At 41.5% G+C, this 14,946-nt stretch overlaps 1 long non-coding RNA gene and 1 pseudogene across 1 annotated transcript; both read left to right on the plus strand.

The window, feature by feature from the left end:
• Positions 1–5,139: 5,139 nt before the first annotated feature.
• LOC110584188 lies at positions 5,140–6,983 on the plus strand. The gene is made up of 3 exons (XR_002480561.1): positions 5,140–5,388; positions 6,200–6,269; positions 6,871–6,983. It is a non-coding gene; the product is annotated as an uncharacterized LOC110584188 (long non-coding RNA).
• Positions 6,984–7,992: 1,009 nt separating this feature from the next.
• LOC110584187 lies at positions 7,993–8,421 on the plus strand (annotated as a pseudogene).
• The last annotated feature ends 6,525 nt before the right edge of the window (positions 8,422–14,946 follow it).

Below are 14,946 nucleotides of genomic sequence, written 5' to 3' on the forward strand. Positions count from 1 at the left end.
GTCGATTTTTCTACTTGTGTTAACTTTCCCAAAATAGATCTTTTCATTTTTATTGCATACTAGCTATATTAAAGCTAATGTGTTTATCTTCTCCTTTTGTGGCTTTGGAGCTGTTTAAAATTTCAGGTGAAATTTCAGCAGCTGTTGAATTAATTTGACTTAATTTTGTTTCCAAGAAAAAAATTGTATTTTCATTTTAGTAAAACAAATAATTAGGGAAAAATGTATTCAGTAGCATACGAAATCAGTAAGAATGATCTCTGATGAAAGTGACAAGTAAATGACCATTGAATGGTCCTGGGTTTCTGAAGGCAATAAAACTAAAAGAGATTTTGATATATTTATAAATGTTTGAAATGATTTTGGCATACTACATCATATATCAACATGACTGTTGATGTTGTTATAATGTATCTAATTACATAATGGCAACATTAAGGATTTTGTTGTCTAAGTTTTAATAATTCAAGTGCATACAATTGATGGAACAGACTTCAAATTTTGAATCAATAGCTGTTGATTCATACTAAGACATTAAATACTAAGATATTTTTTCTTAAAATTAAATACTTACATAGTAAAAACAATTTTTGAAGTTCTGAAACTGACACCTACAAATTAGCCTTTGTTCTAAATTTGAATGATTCAGTTTTGGTGAGAACACTCATGACTCAGGTACTACCACATACAGTGGGTTGTAAAGAGGATAACATCACATAAATGCCCTATTTTTTATAACTGCTGTTTATTCATTTTTCCGTCCCTGGTGATCTTAACTTCAGATTTTGTTGATCATGGAAATTTTCTAGAGAAAAGATCAGAAATTACAAAACTGCCTTTCAGAGGCTATGCCAGTTCCAAAATACTATCTCTGGACAAGCTCTGGTATGCTAATAAATGTCCTCTGATCCAAATGGTACAGGTAATGTGTGAAGACAACAGGGAGACACTCCAAGGACATGGTAGTAAGATACCCCCAGAGATTTAAACTAAGTCAGCATGTGGTGAGGAGCCCCATTGTTTCCTAGAAGTGATACTAACTCATTTGAGAAAGAAAATGTGAACAGAAATAGTCAATTTGCCAAGAGTTTGGAGAAACAAAATATGACAGTACATACAGTGTTATCCATGGAAGGGAGGTACTGAATCCAAGACATGTGAGCAGTTTAATGGCCCAAAGTGTTCTTTTCTTCAGGTAGTATCAGTTTATCAAGTCTTGCTGCGGTTTGGGAAGAACATACTTGAGACTCACCACTTTGGGCTCTAATTGCAAGCTTAACTGAACCACCTTCTGATTTGCTAATATGACCTCCAAGCTATCATTCAGGAAAAGGAGGAACTCTGGATGAGAGCATCGGAATTCCATTCCACACAGAGCAAAATCAGAGAAGCTTTCTGATTTATACATTAGTCTCATGTGAATTTAGTTTGTAGAGTTCAGCCCCGAAGTCTGTCAATTTAGTCTATGAGTTCTGAACATTCTGAAAAATACAGTTCCTGACCCTTTAGGACAAAGAACCAAAGCCCAGACAGTGTATTGCACAAACTTCACTCTTTGGGGCTTCTCCATAGCCAGGCTCCTGCCTTCTCTTACTAATAGTCTCTATCTCACCGAGACTGCCCTCAAATTTCTTCACAGACATTCTGGGCAGTTATGCTAAGGGGTAGGATAAACCCTGACATGTTTGGAACATAAAAAGTAGCAACTGGGCAGGGAAAAGAAAGAAACCATTTTATCACAGCATCTAACTGCAACGTGGCGATAGGTCTTGGGTCAAATGATAGATTTTCACTAGTTGGATAGGATCAGGTCTAGAAAGGGTACTTCACACTGCTCTCTTATTCACCCGTGAACACAAGCTATAATAGTTATCTGTACTGTGTAGAAAATTACCCCAAAATGTAGCAACTTAATACAGTGAACATTTATTATCTTACATGGTTTCTGCAGGTCAAATCTAGGAGTGGCTCACCTGGGGCTTCTGGCTCAGTGTGCTTCATGTTTCTCTCAAGCAGTCAGACCTGCAGTCACCTGAAGACTGGGGCTGGCTGGTCCACTTAACAAGATGACTGCCTCACAGGGCTGTTGGCAGGAGGCCTCCGTTTCGTACTCTGTGAGCCTCTCCACTGGGCTGTTGGGTATCCTCATGACCTGGCAGCTGCCTTCCCTCAGCTTCCTTCAGATCCAAACAAGGAAGGACCTTGTCTCTGAAGTTGTCACCATCACTTCCACTTCATTTTATTTTATTAGTTTTTAAAGATTTTATTTATGAGAGAGCACACACAAGCGTGAGGGAGGGGCAGAGGGAGAGGGACAAGCAGACTCCCCGCTGAGCAGGGAGCCCAACGCGGGGCTCGATCTCAGGGCCCCGAGATTATGACCTGAGCCGAAGGCAGACGCTTAACCGACTGAGCCACCCAGGCTGCCCCTTCATTTAATTTCTTAGAAGCAAGTCACTAAGTCTATCTCACACTCAAGGCGGGAGGAGATTATGCTCCACCTTTTTTTTTTTTAAAGATTTTATTTATTTATTTGAGAGAGAGAGTGAGAGAGAGAAAGAGCACAAGAGGGAGGAGCGGGAGAGGGAGAAGCAGACTCCCCGCCGAGCAGGGAGCCCGATGCGGGACTCGATCCCAGGACTCCAGGATCATGACCTGAGCCGAAGACAGTCGCTTAACCAACTGAGCCACCCAGGCGCCCTATGCTCCACCTTTTAAAGGGAGGAGCATCCAAGAATTCAGGTTCATATTCTAAAAACCACACACACACACACATCCTGGGTTATGCCTGGGTTCCTTGCTGGTACACGGTCAGTATCTCTCAAGGGTCTCCACATTGGGAAAACGGGTTCAAGAAGAACTCTTTATTAATGGACATGGCATATGACATTATTAGAGGTCTTCGTCATAACCTTCCCTAAACACCATCATCTTAGAAATTTAGATTACTTGTCCCTAAATAAATGTCTCGTTAAGCATAAGTTTAACTTCTCTAGGCTAAGTAGAAATTATTATTATTTTTTTTTTTTTTTTTTAAAGATTTTATTTATTTATTTGACAGAGAAAGACACAGCGAGAGAGGGAACACAAACGGGGAGTGGGAGAGGGAGAAGCAGGCTCCCCGCCGAGCAGGGAGCCCGATGCGGGACTCGATCCCGGGACTCCAGGATCATGACCTGAGCCGAAGGCAGTCGCCCAACCAACTGAGCCACCCAGGCGCCCTAGAAATTATTATTAATAAAAACCCTGAAGGGTAAGAATGTTGAATAGGAGAGTGTTGAAAATAATACAAAAACTTTTTTTCATTTTTTAATTTATCTCTGCACCCATCGTGGGGCTCAAACTCAACCCAGAGATCAAGAGTCACACACTAAACCAACTGAGCCAGCCAGGTGCCTCCAGAAAAACTATTCTTAATATATACTTAGTAAACTCACCGACATTTTTTTTAAATTTGCATTTATTTATTAAATGTGTATAGAACCCACTACACGTCAGGCACTGTTAAAAGCGGTTTACACATAACTGGTTGATTACACATGAAGTCATTTAATTCTCTGAACAGTCAGATAAGTAATACTATCACTATTTTACAGATGTGGAAATTGAGGCACAGACAGGCTAAGTAACTGTCCTAAGGTCACTGGCAAGTAAATGGCATTTGGCTCCAGAGTTCATGATCTTAACCGCATTCAGCGCTGCCTTTTAGAGATTCCATAATACAGTGGGCTTCCTAAGTGCTAGTTAGGAAAACAGCTGAGGATTTGCCTTGCGTATCAGTCTTTGTTATTTTGAAAGTTCTTAAACAGCGTGAGACAAAACAATAGGAAAACTTAAAAAGCATTATTGGTCTTCCCCCTGAATTCAGTAAGAATTACTAGAAGAGGGGGATGCCTGGCTGGTTCAGTTGGTAGAGTGTGTGACTTTTTTTTTTTTTTAAAGATTTTATTTATTTATTTGACAGAGAGAGAGAGCACAAGTAGGCAGAGTGGCAGGCAGATGGAGAGGGAGAAACAGGCTCTCCACTGGGCAGGGAGCTGGATGTGGGGCTCAATCCCAAGACCCCAGGATCATGACCTGAGCCGAAGGCAGCCGCTTAACGGACTGAGCCACCCAGGCGCCCTGAGTGTGTGACTCTTGATCTCTGGGTTGTGAGTTCAAGCCCCACAATGGGTGTAGAGGTTATTTAAAAATAAAATCTTTAAAAAAAAAAAAATTACTAAAAGACTGTCCTCATGTTAAGGCTATAGGTCGTTCTGTCCAAAACTTTAAAGTGGTTCTGCTTATTATTAACTAACTGTGGTAAATCATGGTGGTGTTTTTGTTGTTTTTACTTACAAAAGTAATATAATTTCATTTTAGATAATTTAGGAGGTGGGGAGGAAGTACTTCTAATCCTATGGCCCACCCTCAAGCACCACTGCTTTTATCATTTTGGTGGCTGGTTCTTAGTGTGCAGTCCAACCATTAATGAAGGGAGATGATCTCTTTCAGATACTTGGATCTTAAAGCTTTATATTCCCCACTGTCGACCTGCTGTTTTATCACAAGAGGGCACCAGGAAACAGGATCGTTTTCCCCCTCTTGATTAGCAAATTGGTTCTCTTGGAGAATTTTATTATCCTTAGTAATCTGACCCATATTAAGGCTACTTGAGACTTCAATAATTTTTTTTCTTTTTCGGCTGTCAAATGATTCTTTATTGAAATATTTTCCTTTCTAGTTTTTGACGAGCTGGGCATTCCACTGCACCACTGTTGATATCATCTGTGATATCACAAGAGTGGCGGCCATCAACATTGCAGCCCACAGACTGGGCATTTCCAGAGATTTCTCTGGCTCAAGATCGGTGCCACATCTGTCGGGCAGCGTTGACAGTCACATCCAAAGTGCTATTTCCACTGTGCTTAATGTTTTTTCTGCTTCTTTCTGTCTTTTGTTGTTGTTGTTGTTGCCTTCAATAAGAAATTTACTTGTTTTAAAAAAATCCAAATGCGGGCGCCTGGGTGGCTCAGTCGTTAGGCGTCTGCCTTCGGCTCGGGTCATGGTCCCAGGGTCCTGGGATCGAGCCCCACATCGGGCTCCCTGCTCTGCGGGAAGCCTGCTTCTCCCTCTCCCACTCCCCCTGCTTGTGTTCCCCCTCTCGCTGTGTCTCTGTCAAATAAATAAAAAAAAATCTTAAAAAAAAAAGTTTGCTCAAATCCTATTCATTAGCATTCCTCTCAAAGGAGTTTCATAACTTCATATAAATGTAAATGCTGTTTCTGAATTTAGATTTTCTGTTTCTAGAACCAACTCTGCCTTCCTCTGGCTCAGACCTTTGAACCAGTCCCTGTTCTGTGTGAAAAACATTCCTAATGCTGAAGGCCCATGCAATTTTTACAACCAGTAAGTAGGCTAGTCCCTGATGGGCTAATCACTTCTTCCTGAGTTGTATGCTTTCCAAAAGTCAGTCGTTTGTTCCCAAACTTGTTTATGCAAGTTTTGCTTAGTAATTACATAATTTAATTCAATATTACCCAGAGCAGACAAAGAGGAGCATGAAGAGAGTTGTGATCTCTATGAAAATAAGTTGAATGCTTGGGAAGACCTGATAAAGACCTATCTGATATCAGGACCTCTCTCTAAAGATAGGTCTTTATCACGCCTTAAGAAAATCTGTTGTGGAATTAGGTGTGGGCGAAACAAATGTGTAAGTTTAGGTGGAGGAATCCATCGGAATTCTGCCCTCAGTTTTCTCCACAGGTGTCTTGAGTCCTCACTCCACTGAAACTAAAATTGACAGCACTACTTGCTGGTGTTAATGCATGTCTTATGTACCGCCCCCATCTGTAGACTCCACTCCAAGAAAAGGCCTTTTAGCCCGATATCAAAGGAATGATGGATGAAAGGACTTGTATGTTTTTAATTAAAAATAACATTTTAGGGGCGCCTGGGTGGCTCAGTCGTTAAGCGTCTGCCTTCGGCTCAGGTCGTGATCCCAGGATCCTGGGATCGAGCCCCGCATCGGGCTCCCTGCTCCGCGGGAAGCCTGCTTCTCCCTCTGCCACTCCCCCTGCTTGTGTTCCCTCTCTCGCTGTGTTTCTCTCTTCAAATAAATAAATAAAATCTTAAAAAAAAAAATAAATAACATTTTAAGGCTACTTATTATAAGTTTGTGATTCCCCACTTTAACTGACTTTTCTCTTTAACTGACCAGCTATGGATCCTGGCTACCTAGGGAAGAGAGCTTCTACCACAGACTTCCACGAGCTGCCAACCACACAAAGGTAGGGGAATAACGCACCGCAATGCTTGCTGGTGACTTATATATACTGTCAGGTGAATAAAATTTCATTTTTATAAAGATGACACATAGAACCCCATATCTCTGGGTTAAATGCACTTGATTTTTAATAGAGCAGATTTTTAGAGTTCAATTACCTAAAATATATCTAGGTCTATTAGCTGAAAGAATGGTTTTAGGTCTTTCAGCTTATCCCATAACTGTGCCTAAAATATGTTTTCTTTTTACTTAAGGCTGACTGGCACAATTGTAGATGTGTGGTATATATTGCTTAAATGTGTAGAGCCCAAAAGGGAAGTGTTTGACTTGTATTTACCCCTGTGGTTAGTGAACCTCTGCCGTAGTGCTCAATATATTTTATAACTGGAAAAAGAATAACCCACACTTGATCCCATATGATCTTTACATTTTAACTTTATCATAGTGCAGTAAAAAAAATCGGAAAGCTCTTTACTGAATTACGATAAATTGTTAAATTTTGTTTGTGCCAGATGACAGAAAATGCCTTTGAATTTTGAAATATGAAGAGGGAAACCTTGTGCTGTAAATGATATTTTGCTAAAGTTAGCTTCCTCTTTCTGCAGTATATTAGGGCCCCTTCCCTATATTTCAAGTCTTGCCTAAAAGAAGAGCCATATTATTGGATCAAGGGTAAGTGCCCATCCCCGTCTTCCTCCTCCTTAGCAGATTCTCAAATTTTATTCAGCTGTCCATCCAGTCCACAGGTAGACCTCAGTCAGTCCATGCCAATGAGTGTTTGGCCTTTCCCTGGTCCACAGGTATGCCTATACCTTAAATTTGCCTAATACAAGCTAAGGGAAGAACTTATCCTTGAGGGAGATTGTCCTTCTATCACTGGATGTGAATAGAGGATGGCAATAGGGAAAAAATGTAGGTGCTTCAAGAGATAATATCTCAGCAAGCGTGAGCTGGTTTTTCTGTTACTTACAGAATTGTTGTATCCTAACTGATACAAAATACCAACATTTTCCAAGAAATTTTACCTCAATTTGTAAGTGGCCTGCTTTGCTGATGTAGTTAGTTAGTACATGCCTGGTCTATCTGTTGAACAATCCAGCGCCACCAGCTGCAGCAGGGATGGCAAATTGAAGAGGGGCAAGAGTGCATACATGAGGAGGCCAGATGAGAGGGGTCATTAACGAGAGATGGTGGCTTTGGGATGGACCGTTAAAGATAGGGACAGATGGGAAAAGAGCCATTTAGGAGGTAAAAGTGATAGGATTCAGGGATGGACTAAATATTGGGGGAAGGGAGTAACAAGCTGGCAAACATGACCCAGGGTTTCTATTGTGTAAGTAGATGGATGGTGGTCTACTCCCTGAGCTCCAGAACCCAGGAAGAAGACAGGGTTTGATATTAAAGAACAAGACTTTGATGTGGGGCACATTGACTTTGAGATGCCTTTGAGACATCCGATTTAGATTTTTCTACAGCAGCTCAGGACATAATTTATCCTTTTAAAATGGACAATTTGGGGGATTTTAATACATTCACAGAGCTATGCAAACATCATTACTAATTTCTTTTTTAATATTTTCATCACTCCAAAAAGCAAACCCCATGCCCATGAGCAGTTCTTTCTCATTCCTTCTTCCTCCTAACCCTGGCAATCACCAATGTCCTCTCAGTGTCTGGATTTGCCTGTTCTGGACAAGCAACTCATCACAGAAAATGGATCCTCAATCAACTTACTGGTTGATTTCTCATCATAAATCATGGAGCTTTTTCCTCTCCTGGGGATGGCATCCACAGGCATTCAGAATGGTCCGGCACTTGACGTACGATCGTAGGCTGTCCTGTGATACAGCCTCTAGCAGAATTAGGCTGTCCCGAACCCCTGGGAGTAGAATCACTTAACTCTGTACCAGGAAGGTTGGGAAAGCACCCAAATCCGCAGGTGGTATGGGCCCAGGCCGATTGGAGGAGTTTGTGCTGTGAGACCTACAGTTCTTATGAAGTTGTCTAAAACGAAAACACATGTCAGCAGGGCCTGTGATGGTTCCATGTGTGCTAAGTTTGTTCATGACAGGATCAAGCGTGCTTTCCTTATCGAGGAGCAGAAAATCATTGTGGAAATGTGGAAGGCTCAAGCACAGAGTCAGAAAGCTAAATAAAAAAATGAAGTTATTTTTAACTTTTATTTTATTTTATTTTTGAGTAATAAAAGAAATAAAAAAAATCATGGAGGCTAGAAGGCAGTAGGGTGGTTTATTTATTTATTTTTCAGATTTTATTTTAAAGTAATCTCCACACCCAGTGTGGGGCTCCAACTCACAACCCCGAGATCAAGAGTCGCCCGTTCCTCTGACCTAGCCAGCCAGGCACCCCTAGGGTGATATAGTCGAAGTCCTGAGAAAAAATTGTCAACCAGTTGAAAAGATGTGCTCACAAACAGATATTTGTACACCGGTTGTTCACAGCAGCATTATTCACAATAGCCAAAAGGTAAAAACAAACCAAGTATCCATTTACAGAAGAATGGATTAAAAACTATGTATTATGTCCATACGGTGGAATATTATTTGGCCATGAAAAGGAAAGAAGTATGGATACATCCTCCAATATGGATGAACGTTGAAACATGCTGAAGTGAAGGAAGCCAGACCCAAAAGGCCATATGCTGTATGATTCCACTCATCTGATGTGTCAAGAATAGGCAAGCGTACAGAGACAGAAAGTAGACTAGTAGTTGGCAGGTGGTAAAGAAAAGGGCAGTTGGGAAGTACAGAGTTTCCTTTTAGGATAAAGGAAATATTCTGGAATTGAACAGGGATGATGGTTGCATAGTAGTGTGACTATACTAAAAATCACTGAATTATACACTCTAAAATGTTTAAGATTGTGAATTATGTTATATGAAATTTACTAAATTTAAAAATTGTCTATATCAGAATTGGGAAAAGATGATGAGACTGTTTCCCAATATCTGGATAAAAAGAACAAAACTGAATTTATTGCTGGCTCTAGTAAGGGAGAACCGTGCTTGTCAGGCATGGTCTCCAGGAACAGAGCAGACTGCTGATCTCATGTAGGGTTTTTGAGAAGTGTGGAATTCATGGATCGGTGAGCTTTCAGAAGTGTGAGTGGGTTGACATCATCTGTGGAACTGTGGTTGCTCGGGTGAGACCTATTGATTGGCTGGTGCTCGGGTGCATTTTTACTAGAACAGGTCCATACTAATTTATTACCTGATTTTCTTTTTTTCTTTTTAAGATTTTATTTATTTATTTGAGAGGGGGAATGAGAGAGAACATGAGCAGGGGGGAGAGGGAGAAGCAGGCTCCCTGCTAAGCAGGGAGTCCGACGTGGGCCTCGATTCCAGGACCCTGGGATAATGACCTGAGCTGAAGGCAGACGCTTAACCCACTGAGCCACCCAGGTGCCCCTGTTGGCTGATTTTTATAAGCAAGAAACAATACCAGTTGATTTGCAAAAGCACGTTCACTTCAGCTAGTTGTCACGGATAGATTGAAGAGACTTAAAACCAGTTCCTGGGGCGCCTGGGTGGCTCAGTTGGTTAAGCGACTGCCTTCGGCTCAGGTCATGATCCCAGAGTCCTGGGATCGAGCCCTGCATCGGGCTCCTGGCTCAGCAGGGAGCCTGCTTCTCCCTCTGACCCTCTCCCTTCTCATGCTCTTTCTCTCTCTCTCTCTCTCAAATAAATAAATAAATAAATAAAATCTTAAAAAAAAAAAAAAACAGTTCTTGGCTCCTTGTTACCATGGCTACAGAATTATCAGTCTTTCCCTAAATTTGTAGGATCCTTCTTATTCTCATACCAACCTCTTCATTTATGTAACCTCTTCCCATGCTCTCCCTCGAGATCTGATCAACAAGAGGGAAAGGGTAGGAATCTCCTTCACTACTGGCTCTGTGTTTCTTTACTCACGTATTTATTCAATAAATTGTCTTATGGGATACAGAGGAGGAGACTAATACAGTCCCTGTCTCGGAGTCTAGAGATGGAGCCCAACTACACAGTAGATTCCAGTTCAGTGAGGAGGAATACCCAGGGAAGCCTGAAGAGGTCACTCGTTCTGTCTAAGAGAGGGAGGGAGTTTCACAAAGGAGGAAAACCTTGAGTGGACCTTGACCCTACCTCAGTCCTGGCCCTTACTCTATCAGTGTAAGTATGCAGGACAAGTCAGGAGAAAAGGCCTTCCAAGGGAAGCAAGTTCACAGTATATTGTGACTAAATTTCTATGTCAGTTCATCTAGATAATAAATTAATATTTGTTATCTTGTGCTAGGCGTTTTGCCAAGTGCTTTAAATGGAATATCTTACTAAAACTTCACAAAAACTTTATGATTAGATACCACTGTTGACCTCATTTGCCAAAGAGAAAATTTAGTCTCAAAGGACTAGAGAACTTGCCCAAGGTTATGTGGTAAGTAGTAGAGACTGGATTCAAATACAGTCTGACTTGTAGCTACTTGGGCCCTTCGATAAATTACAAGTTCAATAGAGGGAAGAAAAGCCTGGCCTACAGAAGAGGGCATTTGATTTTAATGTGAAGTACCCTTAATCCACCTTAATAAGACATTTATGTTTGGGGTACAAATCATGATTTGCATTCAAAAAGTATTTTAATATTAGAAAAAAGTATTTTGATATCATATATATCCCATAATTTAACAGATGATAATAACTTCATTGAGTAATTCTGCCTGAGCCATCAAGTAAAAGGAACTAAAATTTACAGAGAAAACTGGTTTCCTCCTTTAGAAAGAAGCTTATAACCTAAATGGGTGACACAATGAGAATGACAGGTATCTATGTACATTTATTAAGGCTCAAATCAAAACACTGATCACCTAAGTACTTATCTGGTGGTACATGGATTATATGCAAAATGTGTTTTTTTCCCCCCCTAAACAGAAGGTCTATAACTTCCATCAGCTTCTTAAAGAATTCTAACTGCTACCACTCCCAAAAAGCTAAGAACGACTGCTCTAAAATTCTCAGCAGAGAGAAATGACTAATACATTCTTAATGTTGCTTCCATTTACATTTCTTTCTCAGTGTTAATTACTGTTTGGATTATGCACTTTGCTTTGGTTACCATTTTTTCTAGTCAAGGCCTTTTAGGTCACAAGGTAAAGACATCACTTCAAACTAGTTGAAGCAAAAAGGCCCTTATGGAAGGCTCTCGAGATGGCTAATGGAATCTAAGGGCATCAAGCAGAGGTGGGACCCACAGAGGACTGGACCAAGAAGCCGGCAGTCGGCTTCCCTCGCTTGAGTTCCCTCACATCGTCCACTCCATTGGTCTCAGCAAACCGGCCATCACTGCTGATGTGTGCACATGACCCACCACGGTTGCCCTTACTCCCTGGTTTATGTGTCCTCTGTTCACTGACCTGCAGGAATGACTACCTAGCATCTCACAGTCCCAATTCAGAACTCTCAGGATGGAGACTTTCTGCTCGACCCACTGCTAGTCTCATCAACCATAGCTAGGAAGGCAAGTATGACTGCAGCTGGAAACTCCTGGAAAGGGGAGCAGTGGCTGAGGGACACCCCATCTGTGTCTCCTATTCACGCATTTGAAAATAAATTTGCTTTTCTGGATGGCTGGATTTCAGGAAACTTTCATTTATGATAGCCACTAGAATCTGAAAATATTCTCTTTTCCGATGGAGAGGATAATTAAGAGAGAAGACTTTACATAAACAATGATCTTACTTTTATTTCTTTAAAGATTTAATTTATTTATTTGACAGAAAGAGAGCACAAGCAGGGGAGTAAAAGAGGGAGAAGCAGACTCCCTGCTGAGCAGGGAGCCCAATGTGGGGCTCGATCCCAGGACCCTGGGATCATGACTTGAGCCGAAGGCAGAGGTTTAACCGACTGAGCCACCCAAGCACCCCTGATCTTACTTTTAGATCAAAATCTCCTTTGTGTTGATTTACATCTTTCTTTATTGCAGTCCAAGCCTTGAGGAATTTGTGTCATTTCCCATATTACGTTTCAGGTCCTGGTCACCATCACTACCACCACCACCCGGCCATCCACCCACCCGCCTACACACACATTTAGCTAAAAAGATGCCTTCCTGAATATTTAGCTTGAGAGTTGTCATGGTTGGGGAGCCTGGATAGTTCAGTTGGTTAAGCCTTCGGCTCGGGTCATGATCCTGGGGTCCTGGGATGGAGCGCCGAGTCTAGCTCCATGCTCAGCGGGGAGCTTGCTTCTCCCTCTCCCTTTGCTGCTCCCCTTGCTTGTGCTCTCTCACTCTCTCAAAATTTTTAAAAAGAAAAAAAGTTGTCATGATTGATCTATTGGTTAATATCAGTCATCTGAAGAGGTGAATCCTGACTTGTAGGGTCTTATATATTTTATTTCACAAATCCTCTCCCATTTCCGAGAGTGCTGTGAGATCTGCACTTTTTTAAAAAATTTGAATAAATATTGCGTTAAGAATTAACTTTGACTATTTTCCAGTTCCCATTAAGCTAGTAAGTGACATGGAAACCTCAGTGGGGACTCCTGTTCAAATGGATGCACCCAGGAGACCCACACACTCTGTTATCCACCATTCATACAGCAGGCAGCTGCAGACACTCCCTTCAGCTTCAGTGATTCTAGTCTAGAGTCCTGTTTGTCACGGACCTCACAGGAGGGTTAGACCCAGATTAATGAGAAAGTCTTTGGCGACCATCAGCTCAATGGTCCTCAACCTTGGCTGCTCATCAGCTCCGCATGCCAGACTTTGCAGTCCCTGAAAAACTTAAAAGCTTCCCAGCTGACACATACCCCCAAGGTTGAACACTATTAATTACATTTGATGGAATTTTTCTGACAAAAATGTGTGGTATAAATTGCAAAATAAGGCTAGGATTTTTTTTCCAGATTTCAGTTTCATTATAAATATGTCTCATTTAGTACATGAGATTTAGAAAAAAGAAAAGCAAAAGGAAACATTTACAACCCCAACATAAAGAGACAACCACTGGTACCATTTTATTATATTTTCTTCTAATGTTTTACCCATCCATATTTTTGCATAACTAAGGCCCCAATGTAAATACACAAGACTGCTCGGGTTTATTTTGTACTACTTGACATTACAAGGGAAGCATTTTCCAGGCAATACAGGTAGAAAATAAGTAAAAATCGGGCGCCTGGGTGGCTCAGTTGGTTGAGCGACTGCCTTCAGCTCAGGTCATGATCCTGGAGTCCCGGGATCGAGTCCCACATCGGGCTCCCTGCTCAGCGGGGGGTCTGCTTCTCCCTCTGACCCGCTTCCCTCTCGTGCTCTCTGTCTCTCATTCTCTCTCAAATAAATAAATAAAATCTTAAAAAAAAAAAAAAAAGTAAAAATCCTTCCATTGCCTTAAGGTCCATCCTTCCCACCCACTCTTAACCCTGCTGGGTGAAAATAGTACCTCACCAGAACAAACATTAAAACACAAAAACATCAAGTCTGACTATGGGGTTTACCTTAGAGCCTTACCAGATTAAGACTCTCTTAATAACAAAGCCCCCATTTAGCGACTTTGAACTGCCTTCCCCTTCTGACTCTCAGGATCGTTTGCTCTGTTGTGTATTTCCGATGGACCTTGCTTGAAGGCATCTGGAAATTCTTGAGAGGATCTTTGAGTCCACAACACCAGTTTCTGAGCAAGGACCCAACTGTCTCCTCCCTACTTTCCCAAAGGCAGTGTGCCTGTGATAAATAATGGGATCTCTGCTCCAGAGGGAGCAGCCACCCCAGCTTAACACCACCCAGGTGAAGGCAGGGAGCCCCTTAAGCGAAGGTGTTCCTTATCCCTCTCAGGTTTCCGACAGCTCCCTCAGAAGCAGCTTGCCAAAGGCCAGAGTCCTTGTCAATGGGCAACTCTCCTCCTCTCTGAAAATCTAAATTCTTTTTGAACGGTTTATATTTCAGTTGGGTCATTGTACAAAAGTATTTTGCAGTAATTATGGAGGGTCTTTCAGGGAGAGATGAAACAGCTTAAAGAAATGATCACACATATGCTATATGCATACATAGAAATTATTCATAAAGTACAAGTGTGAAGATTGTGTGTATGAATACACGCTATTGACATTGAAAAGGAGAGTAAGTCAGACTTCATTCTAGGAGACAACCCACCCCACGGTGTACCTTATGATCCGCACGGGGGTGGAAATGACAAAGTTCCACTCAGGAAGCCCTACCAAAGGATACTTAGTGAGAGAAGGAAGACCTTTGCCCCTACCGGGCCCAAATCAAGACTTTCCAATTTGTTTGCATAAAATACCACTGTTTACAAAGCAAACATTAGCAGAATAATTCAACAAGAATGGCTGTTGTCTTCCTTCCAGGTAAAACATTGATTTCTTTAGAACTGAAGACAAACTAAAGCCTTCACAATGAATTACTCTTTAGAAACAAATCATTCCAAAACTGTATGCAGAATGCTGCCTCTTTCCAAAAGAAATTTGAAGTGGGTGAAGATAAAGTGTATGCATCAAGATGAACAAAATAGAAATGAAGGTAGCAAGCAGGGAAGTGAGGAGAAGCAGATGTGCTGACCCCGAGAAGTAGGTGACGACTACCGTGATTGATCCTCGGATTTGACTTTGAGGTGAGCACATATGCAAAGCAGGAAATAGAGAACCTGGAACAACGAAGGGCTAATACATGGTAGTT

The sequence above is a fragment of the Neomonachus schauinslandi genome, chromosome 2 (genome assembly GCF_002201575.2).
Source record: "Neomonachus schauinslandi chromosome 2, ASM220157v2, whole genome shotgun sequence".
Classification (NCBI taxonomy): Eukaryota; Metazoa; Chordata; class Mammalia; order Carnivora; family Phocidae; genus Neomonachus; species Neomonachus schauinslandi.